This window comes from Scleropages formosus, chromosome 23, assembly GCF_900964775.1.
Source record: "Scleropages formosus chromosome 23, fSclFor1.1, whole genome shotgun sequence".
NCBI lineage: Eukaryota > Metazoa > Chordata > Actinopteri > Osteoglossiformes > Osteoglossidae > Scleropages > Scleropages formosus.
Window position 1 is genome coordinate 22,735,375 of NC_041828.1, and position 26,340 is coordinate 22,761,714.

Below are 26,340 nucleotides of genomic sequence, written 5' to 3' on the forward strand. Positions count from 1 at the left end.
AAATGATGGAGAAATTTTCAAAAACAAGTTTGGAGGGGACATATCAGTCCTGAAACAAATTAGGCTAGAGGTTATTCTCGGTCCCCACTTGGAGCATGCCCACAGGTGGTAAGGAGTAAGTGGGTGGGGCCAATGCTGGTTGGGCCTGCTGCTCAGCCCCATTGTTCCCCTTCTGGGCTTCCATGGAGGACTTGTAGTGGCTCTGAATATGTGTCTTGCGGTGGCCAGAAGTGGGAAAACGTAGCTCACAGAAGGGGCACTTGAAGGGCTTGGAGCCCGTATGCAGGCGCATGTGTACCTTCAGGTTGCCCTTCGTCGAGAAGAACGTGTTGCACATGTAGCAGCTGAACAGCTTTATACCTGCAGAAACCCATCAGGAGCATCAAGACCATGAAGCAAAAGTGACTATGATTGTGGCCTGTGAACAATGATGCAAAATTAAGAGAATCCTTAGAAGTTTCACAAAATCATTGCCATTGTTGAATACTATCAAGTGCCATATGCGAATGTTAAATAAACACTATGTGAAGATGGATGAATGCCATGAGAGAAAAAAGATCCCAGTAGACCCTTTTTCTCAGTCATTCATATCTGATGGTGAAATGCAAATCAAAGAAAGCAATTAAAGATCTCTGCAAGATAAGCCATAAATGTGCCGTTTACCTTTCCACTCAGTTATAAAAGCTCAAAAACTGGCTGCTTATATATCCCCTCACTGAGGATACATATTGCTGCCCGGACATTGAACTATTAGCAGTAATTCTTCGTCCATATTACTTGCCCAGAGAACTTTCTCAGGCCATTGTTATTGTTGTATACATTTCGCCTGTGGCGAATGCGTCATCACCTCCGTGACTCCTAGATTACAAACAGTGCACCCAAATGCCTTCATAGCGATCTCAGGAGATTTTAACCATGTCACATTGACAAGAACTCTGCCCACTTTTAAACAGTTTGTGGATTGTAAAACCAGAGAAAACAAAACACTGGGCTTGCTGTATGCTAATGTTAAGGATGCATACAGCTCCACAACCCTTCCTCCTCTGGGCAGATCATATCACAACCTAGTTTACCTTAAGCTTCTGTATAAACCGGTAGTCCAGCAGCACCCAATTATCACCAGAACTGTCCGGATGTGGTCACAGGAAGTAGAAGAGACTCTCCGTGGTTGCTTTGAGGCGACAGACTGGGATTTTCTCTGTAATACATATGGGAATGACATGGATGGACTCACGGACTGCATAACAGGTTATGTAAATTTTTGTACAGACAGCGTGACCCCACCAAGACGATACTCTGTTTTCCCAATAATGAACCCTGGGTGACTAAGGATATCAAGGCATTGCTGAACAGGAAGAAGGCGGCCTTCAGGAGTGGAGACAAGGAGGAGATGAGGAAAGCACGGATAGAGCTGAGGGAAAAGATAAAAGAGGGGAAGGAGGGTTACAGGAGGAAGCCTGAGAGGAAACTTCAGCAGAAGAACAGCAGGGAGGTGTGGAGTGGCATGAGAGCAATTACCAGCCATGGGAAGAAAAACGATCAGGGGAGGGATGGAGACTTGGATGATGCCAATGAGTTAAACCTGTATTTTAACAGGTTTGATGAGTTGGCTTCTGCTCATCCTCCACCCAGCTTCTCCATAGTTCCCCCCCCCCCCCCCCACCATGACTTCCTCTCACCACCACTTACCTCAACACCCCGTCCCTGACTCCCCTCCTTCTGTACCCTCACCCCATCATCTCTCCTCAATGACTCTGTTGGCTTCTGTCTGCGCACCTCAGCCTGGCTCCCCTCCCTTATCAGGGCTTTTTAACAGCTCTCCGGGGCCAGTCGTTACCATAACCAAGGAAGATGTCAGAAGAGAGTTCAGCAGACTACGCCCAGGCAAAAGGCTGCAGGGCCTGATAGTCTCAGTCCCAGAGTGCTCAGAGGATGTGCTAGTCAGTTGTGTGGGATTTTCTAGTACATCTTTAGTCTGAGCCTGAGACTGATGACTTTCCCTGTTCTGTGGAAGATGTCATGCCTGGTCCTTGTCCCCAAGAAAAAACATCCAAATACTTTCAGTGACTACAGACTGGTGGCCTTGACTTCATATGCTATGAAGTCACTAGAGAGGCCAGTCCTGAAGCACTTCCGTTCACTAGTAGAGCTGTCACTTGACCCTTTGCAGTTTGCTTACCAGCCTCGCGTTGGAGTGGAAGATGCCATTCTTTTTCTGCTGGACAGGGCTTACGCTCACCTGGATGAGGCAGGCAGTTATGTGAGAGTCATGTTTTTGACTTCTCAAGTGCTTTTAACACCATACGACCTGCCCTGCTCAGGACTTAGCTGCTGGACATGCAGGTGGATGCTCCACTAGTGGCCTGGATTACCAACTATCTCACAGGTCAGCCACAGTATGTGCGGCTGCGGAGCTATGTGTCAAATACAATAGTGAGCAACACGGGGGTACCTCAGGGGACGGTCCTGTCTCCCTTTCTGTTCAGACTCTAAACATCAGATTTTAGATACTATTCACAGTCCTGCCATCTGCAGAAGTTTTCTGGTGACTCTGTCATTGTTGATTTTATTAGTAGCGGACAGGAGGCTGAGTATAGGAGTGTGGTGGACAGTTTTGTGGAGTGGTGCGAATTAAATCACCTGCAACTCAACATAACAAAGACCAAGGAGCTGGTGGTAGATTTGAGGAAGCAAAAGATCTGTCTGAATCCTGTTAGCATCCGGGGAACAGAGGTCGACATTGTTGAGGACTATAGGTATATGGGTGTTCACATAGATAATAAGATGGTCTGGACTAAAAACGCTGAGGTTTTGTACAAGAGAGGTTTAAGCCGCTTGTATTTTCTCAGGAGACTTCGATCTTTCAATGTCTGCAGAACCATGCTGCAAATGTTCTATCACTCAGCGGTGGCCAGTGTTATCTTCTACGCTGTAGTGTGCTGGGGCAGCAGGATGAAGGCAGCCGATGCCAATAGACTCAATAAGCTCATCGGGATAGCTGGCTCTGTCCTGGGGGTGGAACTGGAGTCTTTGGTGGAGGTGTTAGAGAGGAGGATGCTGAGGAAACTACTCAGTATTATGGATAATGCTTCTCATCCCCTGCATGCCACATTGGAAGCACAGCGGAGCAGCTTCAGCCATAGATTAAGACCACCGAGGTGTACCACAGAATGCCATAAGAGGTCTTTTATACCAGTGGCCATCAATTTGTATAACTCTTCCCCCTTCTGTAGGGAGTAAAGTGGTAACATCGAGACATCGAGTATAGTTGTATAATTATTATGTGCAATATCATTACTTCTTTCAACATTACTAGCAATATAGCCATTTAATATCATGTGCAATTGTTTTAAATTATTTTAAATTTTAATATAATAATGTAATATAAGGTTTAATACCATGTGTTGTGTCACTTTCTACCTTCCACTTTGCTTTCTTACTTTTTTTTTTTACTTTTATATTTAATTGTTGTGGTTAATCTGTTTGAGCAATCTCTGGCACAAGAATTTCCAATCTATCTATCTATCTATCTATCTATCTATCTATCTATCTATCTATCTATCTATCTAATAGAGTGGCAGTTAAGGACAGCTTCATTTCATGATTTTTTTCAGACAGTCTGTGAACACATTTGAAGAAAAAATACGATAACTGCAGCGCCTCATAAAATGGTTACAAACTGTTAAAGGCATTCACTTAAAGGAATTCAGTGCGATAATAGGAGCAGGCTTCCTTAATGTACTATAGAATTAAAATTTAGAAGGAGCATGGACCAAATCCAATTCTGATCTCAGATCTGACTAATCTAGCAGCATGCACAGTGTGTTTTTCAAGTTAAGAACATAGGGCTCATGAACCTACAGTTTCATCTTTGCATGTAGCATGCAGTGAAGAGGAAGAAGTGAAGGAGACAGACACAGGCCTGTCAGACAAAATAAGAGAGAAGCTAGACATGCAGCCCTAAATGAGTCTTGACGTGGTGGTCCAAGGTGGACTTCACTGTGACACTCTTGCCACATTCGCTGCGCTTGATGGGGCTCTCTCCTGCGTGGATCCGGATGTGTCTACAAGAAGGACAGAAATGGAAATGAGGGAAGCAAACTCACAGGTCATCAACACTTTCTTCCGAGGATAGATATACTTGCTTAGTTCATATTGGGTTCATACCAGCAACAATAAATAACCATATGCCTTATGTTTACGGTATTAAGTCTTTTCAACGAGGCCACATGTCAACCTATATTAAGTAACTCTTACAGAATATTTAAAAACTACACAACACTGCCGAACGAAAAAATACTTGAAAGGGCAGATCAGTCACTGGGTTTTCCACCACCTTTCAGGAAAGCAGCTGTAATAATGCACCACCCCTTATGAAAATTACAGATAATGAAGAATTAGTGGACTTCCATGTCTTTTATGTTTGTTTTTCTGCATAATTCAACATGACACATTTAAATGACAAGTTTGTTTAATTCAGCAAAACTGCATATAATTCTGATACAAAGCTATCTGTGACAAAGGTGCCACGCCCACGTCATTGGCATAACTGGATACACCTGGGGCTTGACAGGTTAAAAGGCAGAAGCGAACGATGGGTGTCGCGGAACCTTGTTCGCCGACTGCTCACTCGCTCTGAGTCAGCCTACCTGCCGCCTTTGTACCCTGCTCCTCACTCCTAGCTCCCCTTCCCTTCGCCCGTTTCCTGAGACCGCTCCCATCCTGAAACCTGACCCGCGTACTAGTGTTCTGACCTACTGCCTGTTTCTCCAACTCTGATACTGGATTTCCTGGTGTACCTCATTTGCAGTCCGTAGGGTTGGATCGCAGGCGGACTAAAAAGCGTCTCCGTCCAGTCCAGATCCCGAGAAGGTCCCGGTCTTCCTCATGTCCGGGGAAGACGTCGACAAAATCCCCCAGGAAAGCTGCCACGACGTCTGCCGACACAAATGGACTGTCACAACTCTTCTATCTGTCCTTCAGAGTGGCTCCATGGAGTAGGGGAGCAGCTTGGAATGCATTGCACTCACCCTATAGTCTCCAACACCCTCTGATAACATTCATCGGTCGCCAGCGTGACATCGAAAAAGGACAATGACCTGGTTCTCTGGTTGCAGACAATGTCCTCTGCTGGAAGTCCCAGAGTCTGAAGACGATCAAAAGAAATGCGCTCGTATTCTTCAAAGCCTGTATCCTTCCAGCCATCATCATCACTGCCAGTGATGGTCTCTCGCCCTCCCCAGGGGCTGTCGACGTCTTCAAGGAAAAGCCTATTCTGGACTATCTGGTATAAAACAATTTGAAACAAAATCTCTGCATCACCCTGCGGGGATGGCAGATAAGCCACCAAAAACCCTGCACCTTCCTGTTTCTTTAGACGGTACGATCAAACAAATCTACAGAGAAAGTTATTCTCCACAGCCAGAAAAACAAAGTGAGGTAAAACTCATAGCCATTTAGTCCAATACCATTTTTGCAAGCATACATTACACAAAGAGTTGTGTAAAGAATTTGGGGAGTACATTTTTTTAAAAATGTCCACATTTCTGGAGCAAATAAAATTAGTAGAGAAATGGATCTGGAAGAGATGGATTTTGTGGAGTGACTCCCTAGATCTTGAGGGAGAGAAAAAAAAGTTAATTCCACCATATTGATACACAGACAAAGAACCTTTAGACTTCTGATTTTGGACTTTTCCTGGCAGGACTATGAAGTGGCTAGAGTTGGAGAAGCATAAGAATCTGGCTGTGCCATTGAAAGTGATCATGTTCTTGAGGTATCTGGGAGCAAATCCACTGATGGTCTTGTAGGCAAGCACCAGAGATTTAAACTTGAACCCAGCAGCTACAGGAAGCCAACAGAGAACGACAAAGAACGATTCCTGGGAATACCTTGGCAAGTCAAATACAATTCATGCAGGGGTTCTTGATCAGCTGGAGAGGCTCGCTGGTAGAGGCCAGAAGAGCAGACACAAGGGATATGCAGTAGTGTAGGTAGGATATTACAATGGCCTGAACCAGGAAGAAGCTGCATAGAGTGGAATGTTGTAAGCCAAATGTTTATTCAGCTGAAGTTGTGCAGGATGTATCTGCTGGACTAGGTTATGCCTTCAGTGAGCTGAAAGAAGAACATACTTGAGTCAGAGCTGGATATCATCGACATAGGACTGATGGGAGAGTCAATGAGACTCGATGACAACCAAGGGAGAACATGTGGATAGAGAAGAGTAAGGGGCCCAGCATTGAGACCTGGGCAACAGCAGTCGAGAGAGACTAAAGGGTAGACAGGGAACCGCACCAAATCACCTGGTAAGAGCTACCTGATTCACAAGACTCAGTAAAATAATTGGTTAGCAATCATACATTTTACGGTACCAGTTTACTGAAGATTAGAAATGCAACAATTTACAAGCATTTAGTCAGAGAAAAACAGAACTAAGTATGTCATCGTCATCAGAAAGGATATGGCTCATACCGAAACAGGCTGGTGACAATGTGAAAGACTTCTAACATTTTTCAGAATGTCAGTATGACTCCTTTAAACTTTGAAGTAGACATTGGAAAAAGAGCTGAGAGCAACAACAGCTGTCGCAAAGATAATAATGATAAAGTAACAATAAAAAAGTGAGATCTAATCATGAATAGATACATCTACTCCACCGAAAATGAGAGATGGGGGTGTCCGCAGAGTGACAGAGGTGCCTCTTATGACAGTATGGTTAACTGCGATATGTGCTCTCCCATGCTGCAGTGCTGTTTTCTGCACAACCCCCTTGTACAGAGGATGAGGACAAGAAGGCCCAACAGGCAAGGAAATGAACACATTGGTCACTGGCGGTCCAATAAACAGATTCCAGACCCTTAACTTTATATCTCACTTCAAAACAGAGGTCCCATCCTTCCCATCATTGAACAACTGGAGAACATTTATCAGGCACAAAAATATGACATATCAAAAACAAAAAATGTAAATATATAAGGCTTTCTGGGTAAAAAATGCATAATAAAAACTATAAACTTAATTCTTAATCTTATTCTAATATTCTGTACTATTCTTAAACTTTTTTTATACTGGAAGAAATTGAACATTTAACTGAACAACAACAACTAACAACAGCTGAACAGATAAAGCCTGCAATTAAGGAAGGGCTTATTTCAAAGGCCGGGCTGCAATGGTCACATGTCTCATCGTTGAGAACGTCTGGTGTGGTGTCTCCTGCAGATCCCTCGGCCCCTTGGCACGTGTTGTATGATCTGGACCAGCACAGGGAGGGGGATCGACTTTGAGAACCGTTAGGGAATTGTGACACCGTTTCAGACACAACAAACATTTAAGATGGGGAGGGGGGGGAGCTTCTTCGGAACAGCCCCATTCCTTCCCTTCCCCACGTCTTTGCTATTCCACTCAGGACTCAGGCCATATGAAATAAACTCCGCTTTAATTTCTGGCCCCACAGTACCAAAACTGGCCCCCGCCCTCCTACAGAGGTTAGGGGTCTGTCACTTTGTTCTCCAGTACAGCCACTATCTGCTGCAGTCTCAGAGCAAGCTGTTTATTCTGGGCAGCGGGGTCCTCGTCAAAGGAGGTGATGATCTGGAAGGAAGGCAAGAACAGATTCCGTTAGAGAAGATGCACAGCGTCGTGTTCGATCTCAGATCCTTGTGTTCATATGTGTCTGACAGGAAAGGGAGAGTGAGTCACATACCACATCATAGTACTTGTTTGCATACTGGTACAGCTGATGCAGAGCCACCTGGGTGCTGAGTTTGTCTGTGTGAGACTGCGAGACAAAGAACAACTTGAAGTAAGGAACTTCTAGGACTGACCAAAACCAGCCGAAGCAGCCATATCTACACCCCCTTTGAAGGTAAGATCTTCTGGCTCCTCACTGTGTCCACATAAGACATAACATCACAACCTCACAGAAGTATCTATTCTGCACTTACGTGAGCGATGAACATCGGTGCATCAAGTGGATAGTAACAAACTAGGTTTACTTAATTACATGTCTACAGCCATGTCTCCTTCTCTTAATGTAACGCACAAATTGTATTTTTGCTGAGATGTATGTCACTTTGGAGAAAAGCGTCTGCTAAATGAATAAATGTAAATGTAAGTACAAGGGCAATAGTGGAAGACTCACTCACCCGTGACACCTTCGCTAAGTGGGTGTTCATATGCTGGTTGCTGACGGGCACCATCTCCCTGATGCCCTTGTAGTAACTATGGACAAATACAAGCCGAGACAGGTCATCTTGATTAAAGGCAAAGGGATTTTTGCAGATGGTAGGAAATGGTGAGATTACCAAGTGGTAGCCCTGACAGTACTTACTCCTCCACCATCTTCTTGTATGTGGAGATTTCCTTTGCATAGAGTAATTTGTGATTCGGGGAATCCTGTAAGGAATAAAGCCAAAGGAAAATGGTTACAGAGGGATCATGGGCTGGAGAAAAAAATGAAGTCCTGGCTCATGGATCCTTCCCTTTGCTTAACATCAACAATGGCGTAATGTCAAGGCACTCCCAGGCTCACCCTGCTCAACTTGCGCTCGCTCTTGGTGCAGGCATCCATGAAGGTCTGGACAATAACAAACAAGGAGGCGTCCACCACTTCGTTCACGTGAATGTCGAAGATGAAGTGGGGGTTCCTCAGGATGTTCACCCAGAACCTCAAAGGCAAGCTGTGGAGACACAAGCCTTTTCAAGAAACACACACTAGCACTCACACTCATTCTATGCAAATATAACTGTGGCCTCATCTTTAACCCTGTTTCTGGATGTTATTCCTGTTCTCAGCTCTCATATGTCCCAATGAATACTCCCACAATTAATCAGAGTTAGAATCTGGCTGCAATTCACTTTGCCTTATCAACTGAGTACCGAGGCACACGATACAGGGATCATACAAATGCATTATTATGTTGCAGATTAATTTTAAAAATGCAGAAAATAGACACTTCTTCCCCCAGATTTATTTAAGAGTTGAGGCATCTGAGCCAAATAAGTTTGGAATTCATCTCTGATTTAATACCCAGAGAGATGTTCCAAACAAATGAACAGAAAGAAGTGGATTTAATAAATTAGCAGGGGACATAATTATGTTGTCTGTTCAGCATGTAATAGTACACAAATTCATCAGTAAGCCAAAAGTGTTGTAATTACACTGTTCATCACTCATTCTCACAATACCAACACTTCTAGTCTATGCTGCCAGAAGAACTTGTCAATCAAAGATAAATGTATATGACGCAGATGGTTTACTGCGGTATAAATTCCACATCAACGTATCCAGTGTGTACGGAGCTCTCAGTAGGAATTTTAAACGAAAAATACAGTGTCAAGCACGCACACGCGCACACACTGTCTGAAGCTGCTCGTCCCGAGCAGGGTTGTGGCGAGCCGGAGTCTAATCCGGCAACACAGGGCACAGGGCTGGAGGGGACACACCCAAGACGGGATGCCAGTCTGTCGCAAGAAACCCCAAGCAGTACCCCCACGCCCTTGCGCCTCCCCTCACCGTGAAGCATTTGTCTCTGAAAACTGACAGCTCCAGCGCTGCTTTCTCGGGAATTCTCTCTGCCAGAGACGGCAAGAGCACTCTACCTGCTGGTCTTCCAGATGTCAATGGTCTGGTCATCCACGTTGTCGTGCTTCTGTGCCTGTTCGTCCAGGAAGTCAAAAAAGTACTTGACTGCTGGGGGCCCAACGGATGAACAGAGGACACTGCGGAAGAAGTCGTCCACAAACTGTTGTAGAGTGCCCTGAAACAAACACATTTGCGCATATGTAAGCAAGTCCAGGTGAGGAGGAGCCGTTTTCAAAAGCAATCCTGTATTTCTGTCATGAAATCTGATAAATATATTGTAATGACCTGCGTTACAGTTTTGAGGGGAAATATGCTTATTGTCATGGGTTAGCGTTTGGTGACGTGCGGGGGATATAAGGGGCTGATTGCGTCTGCCAGGGGAGAAAGAGGAGTGAGCCTGGGGGTGCTAAGCAGGGTGGGAAGGCTGGCGAGACACGCAGGTCCTGGAGGAAACGGGGTCCCTGGTGCCGGTGTTCAATAAAATGTTCGAGATGAATGGTACCTCTGCGTCCTTCTTCGCCCCAACCAAGCCCACGGCGCTGCGTGCCACAATATGATATCCAAATACTAATCCAAATATTTCACTTTGCATTCCTAATACAGATTTTATTATTAGAACTATCTTTTACATATTCAGGGCTAGAATATAGAAGTATGATTGGATTCTTAGCAATGAACAACCAAATTGCTGCATATTAATGTGCTGTAGGCTTCACCAGCCCAGTGTATTTAGCATTCTAACTGCAGCAGGCTATTAACAAACCAACCTTGACAGACAGCAACCGCATCAAATAAAGCTCTGTGATGGCTTTGGTCATCGACTTGTCCTTCATGTTGCCCCTCTTGGATTTGACCTCATCCACCTCCTCTGCTGGCCGCACCAGGTGGAACACCTTGTCCTCTTCAAGCAGAGCATTTCCTGAAGGAGTAGGTAGAGTAGGGTTGTCAGCAAGACCATGGGAACACTACGGAAGGCAAGAAGTAGTACAGGAGCACCACTCACTCTCTTCATGACTGTCCTGGTGCTGGTCATAAGACTGCAGAGGATGCAGGACCCTAGACAGGACAAGAGTGGCGTTGTCTCGCACCTGAAACACAAGAACTATGTTCAGCCCGAGCTGGATACAGTCTGACAGATTTCAGGTCTGGAGCAGACACGACACAGACATTTGGTCACCACGTAAGGGGCAAGCCGTGACTCAACCTGTACCGTTAGAATTGATGCGTCCATTTCTTAAGCTGTAACTCACGTCATAGTGGGCCAAAGTGTTCATGCGCTTCCATCTGCCCTCCTTTTGCGATGTCAAGTCAAGGTCTGACAGAATCTGCCCAGCAGATTCTACAGAGCAGAAAGACTATTTCAACATTCATTTTATATCCCAATCATATGCAGACTGGTGCAATCCAAGCAAGGAAACCCTTGCCTATAAAACAGAAATAATGTCATACCTACTTCAGTAATAAACAATTCATGTCATGAATCGTTATATTATGCAACTGTGCTCCAGCTCAGTTGGTCCTTACCGAGAGTGACGCTTTCCACCTTGGGCCTCTGAGAATAGGGCACATTTTTGTACACTTGCTCAAGGATCTTCTCCGTCACTTGGGAGATGGTGTCACAGTTGAGTACCTTGACCAAAGTGACACCTGGCCCTTCCCCGTGAACGAGGACCTGCAGAGTCTAAGGCGAAAAGGGCGGTTAGCACTTGGCCTTCTGTGCATGCATCCAGTTCCCACACTGTAGATTTAACGTGCATCTTCAAAAACTGTCCTAGATCACAAGGATTTTGCTGATCACGAAAGTGTCCACCGGTATTGTCTTCTTCCCATTTCTTGGAGTTCATTTAGCACCACAGATAATCCTTTCAAAATGAAGCATTCATACCTCAAGTGACCGCCGACGTGTGATCGGGTTCAGCCTACATAATACTCACCAGCGTACAGTACTCCACGTTGTCCCCCAGCAGGTCAGTGTCATTCAGCGTGTACTTGGCCTTTTTCATGACAGCATCCACTGGGCCTTTCTCCACTTGGTGTTTGACGGCTTTGAACAGCTTGTACAAAGGCTCTCCTGCCGAGTCCTGCCAGCACAAGAATTCACCATCAAGCTTCTTTCAGAACAAAACCGTTCCCTGTCACTAAAGCAAAAACCTTCATTTTGTTCAAACAAAGATCTGAACCAGTAGAAAATAAGATTAATCCACAGAGTGGAATCAAATGAGATTAATTTTGTGTCACAAAAGATGATACCTTCAAGAACTGATAGAGACAGATAGACATCCAGTTGCACAGCATTTTCTCCACCACTGTCTCCGACCTACAAGTAAGGGGCAGAGAAATTACTTTTTTTAAAGTGGGCAGGGGAAGATCACATTATTTAAAAAAAAAAAAAAAAAAGGGCCGTTCTGAGACACCTTAAAGATACGCTGGTCTTATACACCTCACCTGTGCAGCATGAGCTTGGGGTTCTTGCTCCGGGCATATTGTTCCATGAGTTCTAACAGGAGTGTCCTCATGATGTCTGTGTAGTAGTCCAACTTGCCATGAAGCGCCACCGTCAGCAGGGAGGCAAAGTAGCCCTTTGACTGGGCATTGAAGTCAGGATGCCCCTCTAAGGTGCGGATGAACTGACAAAGGCACGATCTGCTATACACCTCATATATCATTCTAAATTGTGTGCTATACAAGGTGGAAAACACATAAAATCCATTAACTTTATGCTGTGAAAGCCAGTCTGATGATTGTGATCACACACAGGCTGAAATCACTTATCCCAAGAGGGGTCGTGGCAACACAGGGCGCAAGGCTGGAGGGGGAGGGGGACACCCAGGACGGGACGCCAGTCCATCGCAAGGCACCCCGAGCCCCCTCTCTTTCAAACACAGGGGAAATGTATGAACTCCACACAGACATTTGAATTTGAACTCACACATAAACCCACAGCCCAGGAGTCACCCATTGAATGACAAGAGCACACTCGAACCCCAGACCCGCCAGAGAGCGGGACCTGGCCAAGCCCGCTGTGCCACTGCACTCCCCAGTGATGATTGTGAGGATTGTATTAATTTCACATTAAAAAAGAACTGGAGCAGCAAAGAACAGATGGGAAAAGACACAAATATGCAGTTTTTAGGCACTTGTGACATAAGGAAAGGTTTTGGGAGCTGCACTGATGTTAGGACCTACACTGAGAAGGAAAGGCTTGCTATTCAGCAGGTTGAGGAACTGGTTGAGGGCCTGCGTCACTGTGGCCCTCCTCGCCTCAGGAATGTCCAGCTTGCCAGTGATCATCACGTCACTGGCGCTGTCCTTGAAAGGCAGGAAGAAAACGCGGTCTGTGTAGGTCTTGTAGTCCAGGAAGGGGATACAGGGTTCACTGAGGTCAGCAGTGTGGTCCTCCATTTCAATCATGAGCTCTGAAAAGGGTTAGGAATAAAACTTTACATGCACTATACAGGGGATTGTGCAACTGTAGATTAAAGGGCTCTTGCAAGTGGTAAGAGCCAGAGTAAAGGCTGCAGATGAGCAGAATATTAGTTATGGAAAAGACCTGTGAACTCCTTCTTGCAGCGGTCACGAACGCTCCCCTCCAGGTTCTCGAGCTGCTGCCTCAGTTTCTCATATTCTCTCTCAGCTTGCTTCCTGTGCACACGCATGCAAATGATCAAATTACAAAAGTGCCTCAAAAGAGAAGCAATAAATTCATACCACTGAGTAAGGTGTTATGTAACTCCCTACCCACAGTTTTATCTTTATTTTTTTTTTTAAAGAAAACTCAGGATGTGTGATAACTTATGTTCTCTCAGTTGACATTATATTAACATTTATTCATGTAGTAGACGCTTTCGTCCAAAGCGACATACATCTCAGCAAAAGTACAATTTATGCATTGCATTGAGAGAAGGAGACATAGCTGCAGACATGAAAGTCTCAAGCAAACCTAGTTTGTTACCTACCACTTGCTGCACCGAGGTTCATCATTCAAGTAGGTGCATAAACACAGGACAGACAAATCCCGATACCCTCCCACCATTTTTTTTTTTTTAAATATTATAAGATACGACCCAGAACCGAGAATCTCCAAGCTTTACCTTTCGTGCGCGGGACCACCAAGCGAGCAGAAGTAGACGAGCGAAGGGGCCTGGCTGGGGTGTAGCAGTTGAAGGGCATACGAACAGCAATGTTCCAAATTTGGAATTCATGCTCTGAGGTTTAAAACAAAGTCACTTACCTGTAGCAGCACACTGAGGCTATGATTATGATTATGGTGATCCCCACCATCGGGGCAATCACTGCAGGAATTATGATGTCCAGGGGAGATGTCCAGGAATGCCTCAAGTCTTCTTTTCATATCCACTGAGCCTACAATCCACTGCCCATGGCCGAACTTAATCTGAAGGAAGCAGAAACGATACAGCTGAAGCAGAATTAAACCATAGGCATTCAGGCAACTCCACTAAAGCTGTAGTTTTATTTAGCAACTTCAGTAAAGCTGAGTAGCCTTTTCTCCTCTTCAAGCTTCAATTCAGGAATCCTTCTCTGCACAGCACAGTGCCTTACCTTAAGTTCCAGCAAATCTGACTTTGTGTCTCTCTTGGGCCTCTTAAAGCAAGATGTTGGTTGGGTCCAGTCCAGGAAGAGCATGTCATCCTGTAAGATGCTGACCCCACAGGAGACGTCTCCCACAAAGGCTTCTGCTTCTTGGGCTGTCATTGCTTTGGCGAAACCTTTACCCTTGGGTGCGAGAGACAAGAAGATGGCTTAGCCACACTGTTCTGTGTTAACTGCAAAAGTTCTAATACTGAGAAAGAGAATTTATTGTATTTCAGAAGTACTGTATCAATTGGATTTCATCAAGAAAACTGGGGACATTACATCACCTGTAACCGTTGCTTTTCTCAGCTGTAATTTTACATGTTAAAACAGACAACAAAAACAGTATGCAAACGTTTGGTGAATATAAAACAATTTTGCAGGAATTACTCCTGAATAATGCCAACAGAAGATTATATTTACAGTTACAGATATGATGCTGTTCTCTGAAACAATCCTTTTTTGGTTCTCTTCAAACGTAGGATCCGGGTGGTAGTCAAAAGGCTTGAGCTCAAGCTCAATGTTGTCCATGACGATGTAGGTCCTGAGAGACGCTATCCCATCGGTCACGTTCACCGTCGGGGAGGAGAACTGCATTACTGTGTCATTTTCGCCTTTTACCTCCACTTCAGACTGCAAGGGAAGGATCAGACTGAGAGAGACACCAGAGTAGAGTCCATGGCTCCTACCTGACCCACAACAAATGTATACACACACATTAAAATACTGGTGGAATGCTGGTGCTATAGGTGCTCCATTACTTAAAACCCCTACTGCTCCAAAAAGCAGAGAAGACAGGCACTGCACACTGGGAGTGGTCTTTTGGTAAGAAGCCTTTCATCGGACACAAACCTTCAGTGGACTGGTGACGCCTGACTGCTCGCTGGAGGGCACCACTTTCACGGCAGTGTTCTGGACGAGGTCAAACCCGGTGCCGACGATAAAAATGATCCGCCCCCCACTGAAATTAGCACAACACTAATGTCACCCTAAATCTGTATAATATGATCAATAAACACCAGCTTTCTTCTCAAGGATTTGACACGTATACGAATATAGCATGTGCATGTTTAACTCCGTAGGTAAGGATAGGAAGTCGAACCCAAAGCAACCATTGTCTCATATGGAGCTGGCACAAAGCAAGGAGATGAGCTAAGGTGAGAAAATGCCACCAGTCATACCCATTGTTCATCACCTAGCGATGAGTGATCTGTATAATCTACTGAAAAGATGTCACACAATACGGTTCATTACAGCATAGTATTACATCTCCTGCTCAGTCCAGACCTGTGGGAATGTGGTCCATTACCAGCATAATGCTTCAAAAAGATTACATACTGTGTAGTTCTCTCACTCTCCCAGTAAGAAGGGAAAAAGAAGTAAAGGACAGACTCACCATACAAAACTTGTGTCTGGATAGTGGTGATCCAGTTTAGGATTCTCAAAAAACCTGAACGGCGTAGGCACATCTTTCGTGGTGTGCTTCCCGTACTTCACTGTCACTGTCAGGTTATCAGAGGGGACCTTCTGTACCGTGTACTCTCCGGTTTTGCAGGTTATATTTTTCCGGAATGTCTCCCTGTGGACGGGAACGGTGGGTGCAGTTTGTGGCAGAAATTTGCACTGGGGTTCAGCAAAGAGAGGTGCGAAGACGACAGACATCTCGTGTCTCAGTGACCTCTCATCGCTTCTTCTCAGAAGCAAACTGGGAATTGCACTGCAGAAACTCAGACTCGGAAGAGCATCGCTAAGGCTTGGTGTCATTTCTCCAGGGCACAGAGTACTTACACGATACACACCACCCCGCCGACAGTGATGCTGACGTCATCCTTGGTACCGGTTTCCAGATCCGTTCCTGTTATTGTGATAAGAGTTCCTCCCGCCCGTGGGCCTCGGTTAGGCTGGACCCTTTCGGGTCTGGGATCCTACAAGCGTTTGGTAGGACAAAAAACCTTCAGGACTTCTTGGAAATATGAATCCACACGACACAAAGTACTCAGCAGTGAGCAAGTTCTCGACACGGACTGACAGCGACCGGGGCGACAGCTGCTACGGGAACGACGGTATGTTTACGTCAGTCTCAGTGACGCTCTCACCCTGTATGTGAACATGACACTCGACGTCCCGCTTTTCCCTCCTTTCACCTTCACCTCCACAACCCCTGACTGTTTCTGTTGGACTCCACCGATCTCACACACCACGCTGAAGCAGGAAGGGAAGAGGAGCGGCAGTTACAGAAATGCTGCGGCGCAACCGACAATGCCTGTTTGCAAAAGTGCAGGTGACCGGGTGCTCTGCTGTACCTGGTGGACACGAAGTACTTCTCTTCCTGGTGCACGCAGGGCTCTCCGGCCACTCTGATGCTCTCTATGTCCTCTTTCACGATACCCAAGTTGGAGCCTTTGATGGTTACTGAAATCCCCCCTTTCAGAGGCCCATACTGAGGTATGATCTGAAAAAAGAGCATTTCCTCTTCAGATACATACTTACAATGTACAGACAGGTTATCTGCATTTTGTAACGATTAGAGAGCCCGTGGGGGGGGGGGGGGAATGTTTGCCAGAGTTTATCCCTTCTTGTTATTACTTTCGGTAGAAAAAAGATAAGGTAAATTGGTGTATTTGTGAGATATTTGTTTTGTACGTGCATTTTTCGTGAGGGGAAAAAGTCATTCATTCTAATAAAACCATTACCATCTTGCTCCAAAGGGACAGGTGTGTCACTAATAGAAATAACTAGATTACTTTTACCTTGGTAGAAGTAAGTCAATGCCAGCATTAGGATTGCCAAAAGTGTTTTTTTTTTTTGTTAACAAATCGGATATAGAATAGTATTCATGGTAGGAGATTAGACACCAAGTGAACTGTTAGACACGAGATCTGGCAGTTTTTAGCTATGACCAAAAGGACATTTATTAATTTGCTTGGATAGATAAAAGGACAAGGAGGTAATAAATGTGCTATTTTTTGTATGATACAGAGAAAACATGGTGCAGCGTCTCCAGAAACTCACATCAGTGATTTCAGGGTTGGGACAGTCCCTTCTCCGCTCACCACTCGGACACCTTTTCCGATACTCGCAGGACTTGGTTTTATCGCACCACACACAACTGTACATGGGGTCTGCACTCTTGCACAGGCTGCAGTCCTCACGGCCCACAGCACAGGAAGGACAATGACCTTGCCTTCCACAGCCCCATCTTCCGCCTGGCTATCGCAAGACGCTCCTCCCAGTTGACCCGGGCCGCTCCTTCTGAAAGAAAAATCACACCCAGCACTCTGAGGGGACCGCTACAAAGCAAGAGACCATCAAAGGTATCTTTTCGTGCTCACCAGAACCCAAAGTACTTCACCTCTGTCTTCCCGAGGTTGAGCGCTGAACCCGAGGCCCTACTGAACGTTTGAGTCAGGTGCAACGCTTGGGCAAGTGAGCAGTCGGAACATGCAAACAGGACTGTCATCTGCATACTGGGCCAACTTGACAGTCCTGCCCCTGCCTCCCGAAATAGGCAATCCATCTATCCCCGGGTGGGCCCGAATTGCTGCCACCAGCGGCTCCACGTACAAAACGTAGAGGAGGGGAGACAGCGGACACCCCTGTCTTACCCCACTCGTCTGGGGAAACCACTCCCCGAGAGAGCCGTTAATAGGAACCCAGTTGCAAACCTCATTATAGAGTGTTCGGACCCACCTGAGAAAAATGGGGCCCAATCCCAATCTGCCCAAAACATTAAACTTTAAATTGTGGTCCACCCGATCGAACGCCTTCTCTTGGTCCAGGCTGACCAGCGCTAGGGGTCTTCATGGACCAGGAGGGCTATAACCTTCCTCAGATGCTCGGTTAGGACTTTAGCAACTAACTTTGCGTCAACGCGGAGCATAGTCAGGGGCCTCCAGTTGCTCAGATCAGCTCTATCGCCTGTCTTATGCAACAAGGATAAAACCCCCGACCTCATGCTCTCCGTTAGCTTACCTCGGGTCAGTACTTCTTCCACAATCTCAAGGAAGACAGGGCCCAGGACATCCCAAAATGTGGAATAAAATTCCACCGGCAGTCCGTCCAAGCCTGGGACTTTCCTCCAGTTCATTCTGGAGAGCCCCTCAGACAGTTCCCCCAGGGTGATGGGTGCCTCTAGGCAAGCCCAGGAATCAGCCGGGAGGGTCGCCTGCAAATGCTGTAAAAAAGAATCCCCTGTGATGGGGTCGGTTTCCCTAACCTTAAAAAGACTTTTATAAAACTCTGTAGCAACCTCAATCATCCGGGCCGTTTCATTAACCAGCTCTCCTTGCCTAGCTCGTAAAGAAGTAAAACCCATATCGTGTTGAAAGCCCCTCATTTTATTAAACAAAAAGGAGGAACAATTTTCATCTTCCTCCAATTCTCTTATTCGGGCTCTTGCAAGGAGCCGTTCGCCGTTCACTAGCTCGCTGGTCATAAAGTCGCCTTAATTCCGCCTTTAGTTCCGCTTCTCTGTCGCTATTAAAATCTTTTCCATTGTTATGGTGGGCATAGAGCTTTCCCAACTTTTTCTCCACTTTCCAAATAGCTCTGCGAGATTGAGCCTTCCTATGAACACAATATTGCCTAGTAATAGTTCGCACCTTCGTTTTGGTGGCTTCCCACCAATCCGAAGCAGAGCTACAGAAAGGTTTGAGCTCCTGCCACACCTTAAAATGTTCATAAAAAAGGTCCCTTTACTCTTTCTCCTTGAGAACATCTACGTCCAGTTTCCAGTACCCAGGACCATGCAACGAGGCCTCTATGGAAACTGTGGCGTCTACCATCAAATGGTCCGTCGGCAAATGAGGAGAGAGATGAACCCGTTTAAAAACAACAGAGTCGGAAGCTAAAATATAATCCAGGCGACTTTGTGCTCCTCTACTATTAGACCAGGTAATGCCCGGATGACTGGGGTTGCATACTTTAAAACCATCAGAAAGACCAAATCTGAGCATAAAATTCTTAAAATGTTTGATGCTAACATCCTCTTTACCCTCCAGATATATAGTAAAATCCCCACCAATTATTAAATGTCTATTACAGACACAAAAGGGGGCCAACTCTTCTAAAAGAGATATGCGGGATGCGGCCTCTACCGGAGCATAGACACACATCGCACGGATGCGCTGTCCCCTCCAGGTGGCGTCCACTCCCAATACTCTAACCTGTAGAACAGTTAATATGCTTACATTCTCAAAACTTTGTTCACCAAAGAGAATGCCAACACCTGTTGAGTGGACGCCACCCACACTCCATTATGATCTACCTTTCCTCCAACCCGAAGAGAAAACGGCCACATCCCACTGGTCTCGAAGGTGGACTTCCTGTAAAAAACATAACTGGAAGGCAGAGGATGCAAGCCTGTCAAACATCGCTGCTCTTTTCAAAACATTCTTCAGTCCTCTGATGTTTAAGGTTAAAATTTTAAAATCAGCCATAAAAGGGGGCCAATTAAGTTTCAAGTTTATTGTCATAGATACAAGTACCAGGTACGTGTATCATGAAAATCTTCCTGAATGCTTCTCCACAGACTATGGGCAAGGACAATAGAAATACTGCACAAACAAAACAATGACAAACAAAACAGTGTCAATGACAGAGAATGAGAATGCTTAAAGTGACAGTGTAATTTCCCAGTGTGCTTAGGTGGAGCAGTCCAACTCTAGTTACTAAAGGTGTCACATTGGTTTGTGTTGTATAGTCTTACAGCAGTGGGGTAAAAGCTGTTCCTGTACCTTGCTGTGTGGGTTCGAATAGACCTAAGCCGTTTTGCAGATGGCAGGGAAGAGAAAAGTGCCCGTGTGGGGTGACTACGATCTCTCGTGATGCGCATCGTCTTTCTGAGGCAGCGTGTCGTTTAGGTGTCCTGGATTGCTGGTAGCTCACTTTGTTCTTCTTAGGAACGGGGATGATGATGGTGTTTTTGAAACAAGTGGGTACAGTTGAGCTTTTTAAGGAGGTGTTATGTCTGTGAAGACAGCAGCCAGTTGCTCACTGCATGTTTTTAAAACTCGCCCTGAAATTCCGTCCGGTCCAGCAGCTTTGCGGATGTTGACTCGGCTAAAAGTTCTTCTCACTTGTGCCACAGAGACGGTGAGACTGGTGTTATCATGTTCTGTGGGGATGCGCAGTGGGGGGTCTTCGTTCTCGAACTCGAAGCGGCCATAAAAATGATAAAACGCATTCAGTTGTCTGGGAGAGACTCAGCGGCACCTGTCAATGACCGCCTTTGTGGTTATAATCCGTTAGTGTTTGGATTCCCTGCCACACAGCCTACGTGCATCTTTAGTACAGTTAAACTGTGATTCCACCTTCCTGCTATATTCGCGTTTCGCGCTGGCGATGGCTTTGCGGAGCTCGTACTTGCTCTTCTTGTACGCGTCCGTGTCTCCGGACTGAAACGCGCAAGTTCGCGCGCGGATCTTATTTCGGATTTCGGTAGTAATCCACGGTTTTTGATTGGGGAATAAGCGGGATGTTTTATGTGGTATGCAGACATTTACACAGAACCCGATGAAGTCCGTGACCACTGGCATACTCGTCCAGATTGGAGGATGAGTTTCTGAACATGTCCCAGTCCACGGAGTCAAAGCAGTCCTGGAGCCTTTCCTCCGCTTCTGGTGTCCAGCGCTGTACAGTGCGTGTCGTCACAGGTTCCTCTCGCTTCAGTTTCTGCCTGTAGACCGGGAGCAGCAGAATCGAGGCATGATCTGACTGCCCGAGGTGTGGACGCAGCAGGGAGCGGTACGCACCTTTGTGTGAAGTGTAGCAGTGGTCGAGGGTGTTTGAGCCTCTGGTGGGGCAGGAGATGTGCTGATGGTACTTGGGGTACACGTTCCTGAAATTGGCTTGGTTAAAGTCCCCAGAGATAATGAACAGTCCACCTGGGTGCTTGTTCTCGTACTTAGTGACGACGTGGTACAGTTTGTTCAGCGCGCTGTATGTGTTCGTTCCCTTGGGGTGGGATGTAAACTGCGGCCATAAGCACAGCCGAGAACTCCCTGGGCAGGTAGAGAGATCGGCATTTGATCAGGATGTATTCAAGGTCCGGAGTGCAGTTCTGTGCAATCACTTCCACATTCGTGCACCATGCGTTGTTAATAAGAAAGCATACGCCCCTCCTCTCTTTTTCCCCAATGAATCAGTCCGATCTGCGTGGTAAATTGAGAAGCCCTCGGGCTGCAGCGCGTGGTCCGGTGTGCTGGCGGTGAGCCGCAAAGCAGAAAACGCAGCAGTTCCGTAAATCTCTTCGGAATTTAAGTCGCCCTCTGAGATCGTCCAGTTTGTTGTCCAGAGACTGAACGTTGGACAGGAAAATGCTGGGCATCGGAGGTCGTAGCCCTCGGCATTTCGCTCTCAACTGAACGCCGGCTCTGCGGCCCCGTTTCCGAGATCGCGTCTTCTGTGTGGTCTCAGGTGGGACGCGGTCATGATTTTGTTCGCGGCAGAGCGAAGGTACCGAGTTCAGCTCTATAAACGCTAAGAATTGCGTCTAATCGCACTGTTTCACGTATTTGCAGAAGTGTTTGGCGGTCATGAGTAATAAGAGAATAAACTGGCTGGAAGGACAGTGACACAAACAAAATAATATACACTAAACTAACAAGTCTGCGAGGAGGAGTAATCAACACGTCGCCTCGTGCTGGCGCCATGTTGAATGTATTAAAATAATTAAGTAATTAAAATAAATTAACCAACCATAAGAGCAATAAAAACCCTATTAAAATTCATTAAAAACAAATTTAAAAATAAAATTCATTCCCCTCCTGACATTTTATCATACTCTGAAAATCTACAGTAACATATGGCTGCTCATTAATATCATCATTCTGGTCTGAATAAAGAGGGACTCATCATACTGTAGGGGGGTGCAGCCACAACCGGCCAGTCCGTATGACTTCCATCCCCTACCAGCAAACATCCGTCTCGGTCCTCCTCCATCTTTGCTGCTGGCTTTTCCTCTTTCCTGCTCACCCCCCTCCTCTCTTCTGCTCTTCTTGTACTCCTTTGGAGTAGGGCCTTTGCTCCGCTTCCTATTTGTATCCTTTGGGGTACTCTGGGCTTTGGTGGGTGAGGTCCTTGGGGTCACACACATCAGGTGTTCCTTCTCTGCTCCTAACTCTGCATGCACCTGCTCCTCAGCAACATTACGTTGGACAAACATCTCTTCCTCCCTTCCGCCAGACACCCGGCTCCCCGACACGGCGTCAGCATAGGAGGGTTTCCTCTGAGAGCAGGTGCGGGCAAGATGCTTTTCTGCCCCGCAGATATTACACCTGCATGGACCTTTACAATCTCTAGCCATATGGCCTTTCTCCAGACAGTTATTGCACTGCATGTTGGTGCACTCAGCCCCCGTATGCCCAAACCCCTGACACATTCGACAGAAGGGTGGCTGGTTAGAATGAAAAAGATAGCCCTTGCTTGTACCCAAATTAAAAGTAGCGGGTGGGTGGCGAAACCCATCTAAACCTTGTGGATGAGGGAGCAAACGGATCCGAAACTGTCTTTTCCCTATCGACTTCCGCCAAAATAAAAGGGTTAAAAACATGCACAGTCACTATGCGCTGGTTATTAACCCAACGGTTCTCGACATCATAGAATTTCAATGCAGAATGATTGGCGAGGGTTCTGCAGTTCTCAAAAATCCTTTTAAAACAAAGTTCTGTAGTTAAAGTGACGTCAAAGAACCTGCAGCAGGTTATTCCATTGAACGCAAATAACATCCTCCACAGCTAAGACTGAGGAGACCCAAAATTACCTCTTTTATAAAGGTAAGTCGGTCACGGAAGTCTCTGTCTTCCTCCTAGGATCTCCAGTAAAATCAAGCTGTTTTTCAACGGTCCTCCATCCGCTGCCCGCATTCCATTCGGCGGAAAAGAAGTTCTGCCGGTGTCCATTGTTTTCGCCAGTGGTCCATCTGCAGTTTTCAGGGGTGTACCCATCGAAGGTTCCTCCCTTGCAGATGGAGTTCTTCCTGGCGAAAAGCTTCATGTATAAACTAATAAAGGGATACTTGATTGCAGGACACCAAATGGACAAACCGTGCTGCTGAAGTCCGAACCAAGCCGTCCTTTGGAAAAGCATGCCTTTCAACAGCAGTCTTGACAAAGACACTTTAGACAGTACAAGTAGTACAGAACATTGGAGAATCTCCCTGGGTCACTCCCAGCCCCCCTACCGCAGCCCCACGGTTAAGGGGCCACCCCAGAACTCCCCAGAATTCCCCTCTTGACCACTGAGCATAAGCAGAACGACAATCAATCAGAACATCACACACTCAACTATGTACATACATGAACACTAATATCAACTATTTACACGAAGCTATTACAACTCTCCTCAATACAACTCCATAGCCCCTACGTTTAATACTACTTCTGAAGTAAGTTTAAATGAAAGTTTACTCTCCGCAGTTTCTTTTCTGCTCCTTGAGCCCATCTTGGGCGTTGATGTCACAGCAAACCTAACATCCAGTCACTCACTTTCATTTAACTAAATCTGTGCAATGCATGGATTGATCATGCACTGATTGTAATGGGGAGAGCACAAAAAAATGACTGCCACTTGTATGCAATTTGTATATGAGAGTTGATTTTATGTGATTTCCCTTCTTCTGTGCGTTACTCAGGCAGTGAGACTGTTGAAACTTAAAAGTGTATCATTTCATCTCACAAATGCAGCATTTAAAACACAAATTGAATGGGATGTGTGGAATGTGAAAAATTGATTCTACAGCTTTGCTGTGCGCTATATGCTTTTGTATTAGAATGTCTAATTAGTGAAACGGTCTCTGCAAGAAGGCGCCACATTCCAGGCAGCAGTTTGGTTCCAGTCCGTCCCTTTCTGTGTCAGCCTGGTCCCACAAGATATCGGGAGGAATACAGAATTACGTAGTTCGCGTGAGACTGTGCGTAATGAGAGAGATAACACTGGGGACGGCTGGGAGTGTTTTCATGAAAGGATGGGAGATTGGGGGGCACCTTGACCTGTTTGGAATGATGAAACAAAACATGTATCTCACCCATGCTTGCGAAGAACCGCCCTAGAATGTGTATAAATGTCTGCTTGCTTAGCTGCTGAGGTGTGACTCTCTCTAGGAGGCTCACCCATGTGCGCACATGAATAAATGAACTTTTCTGTAATCTGACTGTCTTGTTGAACTGAGTCTTTTCTTCCTACCGCAGATGCCAGGAGGCCCGAGGTGGGCCTTTAACCCCCCGTATCCGCAGGAGGAGAGGAATGGGGCCGAGGTCCACAATTGTCCTCTCAATTAAAAATAAATTGAACGGGATTCTACACATTTTTTCTTCACCAGAAGAACACTGTTCTTGCTTGATTTTCACTACTATCCATAATATCGTTGGGTTATATGATTGGTTGTGGGTGTTTTAATATAAAATGATAAAGTAACATTGGAAGGTCTACTTTTTGGACTTTAGGCTTTCACTTTTCCTGTCTTTTCTGAAATTAAGGTAATACACATTTTTTTCACAACGTAGTGAGCTCGAGGGCTGCCCATAGCTCCCACAACCCCATTGTGAGAGAAAATTTCATCAGTTGTTCATTTTGCTTTTTGTAAGGCTCTTTGTTTGCCTTTAAACTATGAATTAGGGATTGTTGGGGCCTCGGGTTCCTCTCGGTGTGAAGGAACGGTCTCATGAGACAGTGACTGAGGAGGAGGAGGAGGAGGAGCGAGTCCAGCGGCAGATAATGCGCTGATGCACAGGTGCTGCAGCGCGAGCATGTGAGCAGAAAATGTCCCTGCCCTTTGTACAGACCGCCCGTCGCCACTGTGGATTGGATGGTTTAGTAAGGTCTTTGGGTCGCCGAGAAGATGATCGAACTTGACTATCTAGAGGAGGTTAAAGTCGTAACAAGGTTTCCGTAGGTGAACCTGCGAAAGGATCATTAACGGGCAGCCGGAGCGGCCTCCTGTGTGCAGGTGCGACCAACCGACCAACCAACGACCATCATGTTGCTACAGATTCAACGATTCTGCCCTCTTTCAAGTCCAACATTTGATTAAATCCCCACTTGTTGTAGCTCAAAATAAAGATAATAACCTGTAGAATCAAAGTAAATTCATCTGGTAGCTGTGGGGTGCTGCATTTGTGATGTATCGAGCAAAAAACTAGTGGGTTTATCCTGTATATGGGGAAAGTGTGCAATGAACTGTGTGCCCTGGCAAGCCCAAAAACTGCTTCAAACCCCCTACCTAATGCCATTGCTAACACTTTCCATATGATACTTATATAATATATACGCATATAACAATGCATATATATGAAATGCACCATAAATGCACCATACCACAGCTACCAAGCAAATTTACTTTGGTTCTACAGGTTATAACCTTTAATTGGACGTATAATATCTGGGGTTTGAACAACTTTCGGAGACTGAATGAGGATGCAATTTATTGCACAATTTTAGCACATACTGGACATAGCCACTATGGTTTTTGCACAAAAACTCACAAATGATGAATCCTACAACTACAAGACAAATTTAATTTGATTTTACAGTTTATTCCCTTTACTTTGAGGTAAAATATGTAGGGTTGGAAGCAGATCTTGAGGGTCCCTGAGCACACAATTCATAACACACTGTTTCCACACACTGGACAAACCCCCTATGTTTTCGCAAAACCTCTTACGAATGCAGCATCCCACAAGTACAAAACAAATTTTATTTGATTCTACAGGTTATTTCCTTTACTTTAGATGCCCTTGGCAACTTAGAGAGCCCCATTACTTTGCACAAGCTGTCGGAGGTGCTTGGCAAAATGAATCGGCGCAAGGTTCCCGGCCTTGATGGTTTAGCAGTGGAATTTTATTCCACGTTCTGGGACGTCTTGGGGCCGATTTTCTGTGCGTTGTTGAGGAGGTGCTGGGCAGCAGCTTGCTCACTAAGAGTATGAGGACAGGGGTGCTCTCCTTGTTGTACAAGAAAGGCGATAAAGCCGATCTTGCCAACTGGAGACCCCTCACGATGCTTTGATGCAAAGATCATAGCGAAAGTCCTGACTGAGCGCCTGAGGAAGGTAATGGCCGACCTGGTCCACTGGGACCAGACGTGCGGAGTACCCAGGCGTTCTGTGTTCTGGAATTTGCACCTGGTCCGGGACGCGATCGCCTGGGCGGAGGACCGAAAGGTCC

At 45.9% G+C, this 26,340-nt stretch overlaps 1 pseudogene; it reads right to left on the reverse strand.

The window, feature by feature from the left end:
* Positions 1-6,188: 6,188 nt before the first annotated feature.
* LOC114909404 (plexin-B2-like) lies at positions 6,189-17,337 on the reverse strand (annotated as a pseudogene).
* Positions 17,338-26,340: the final 9,003 nt, after the last annotated feature.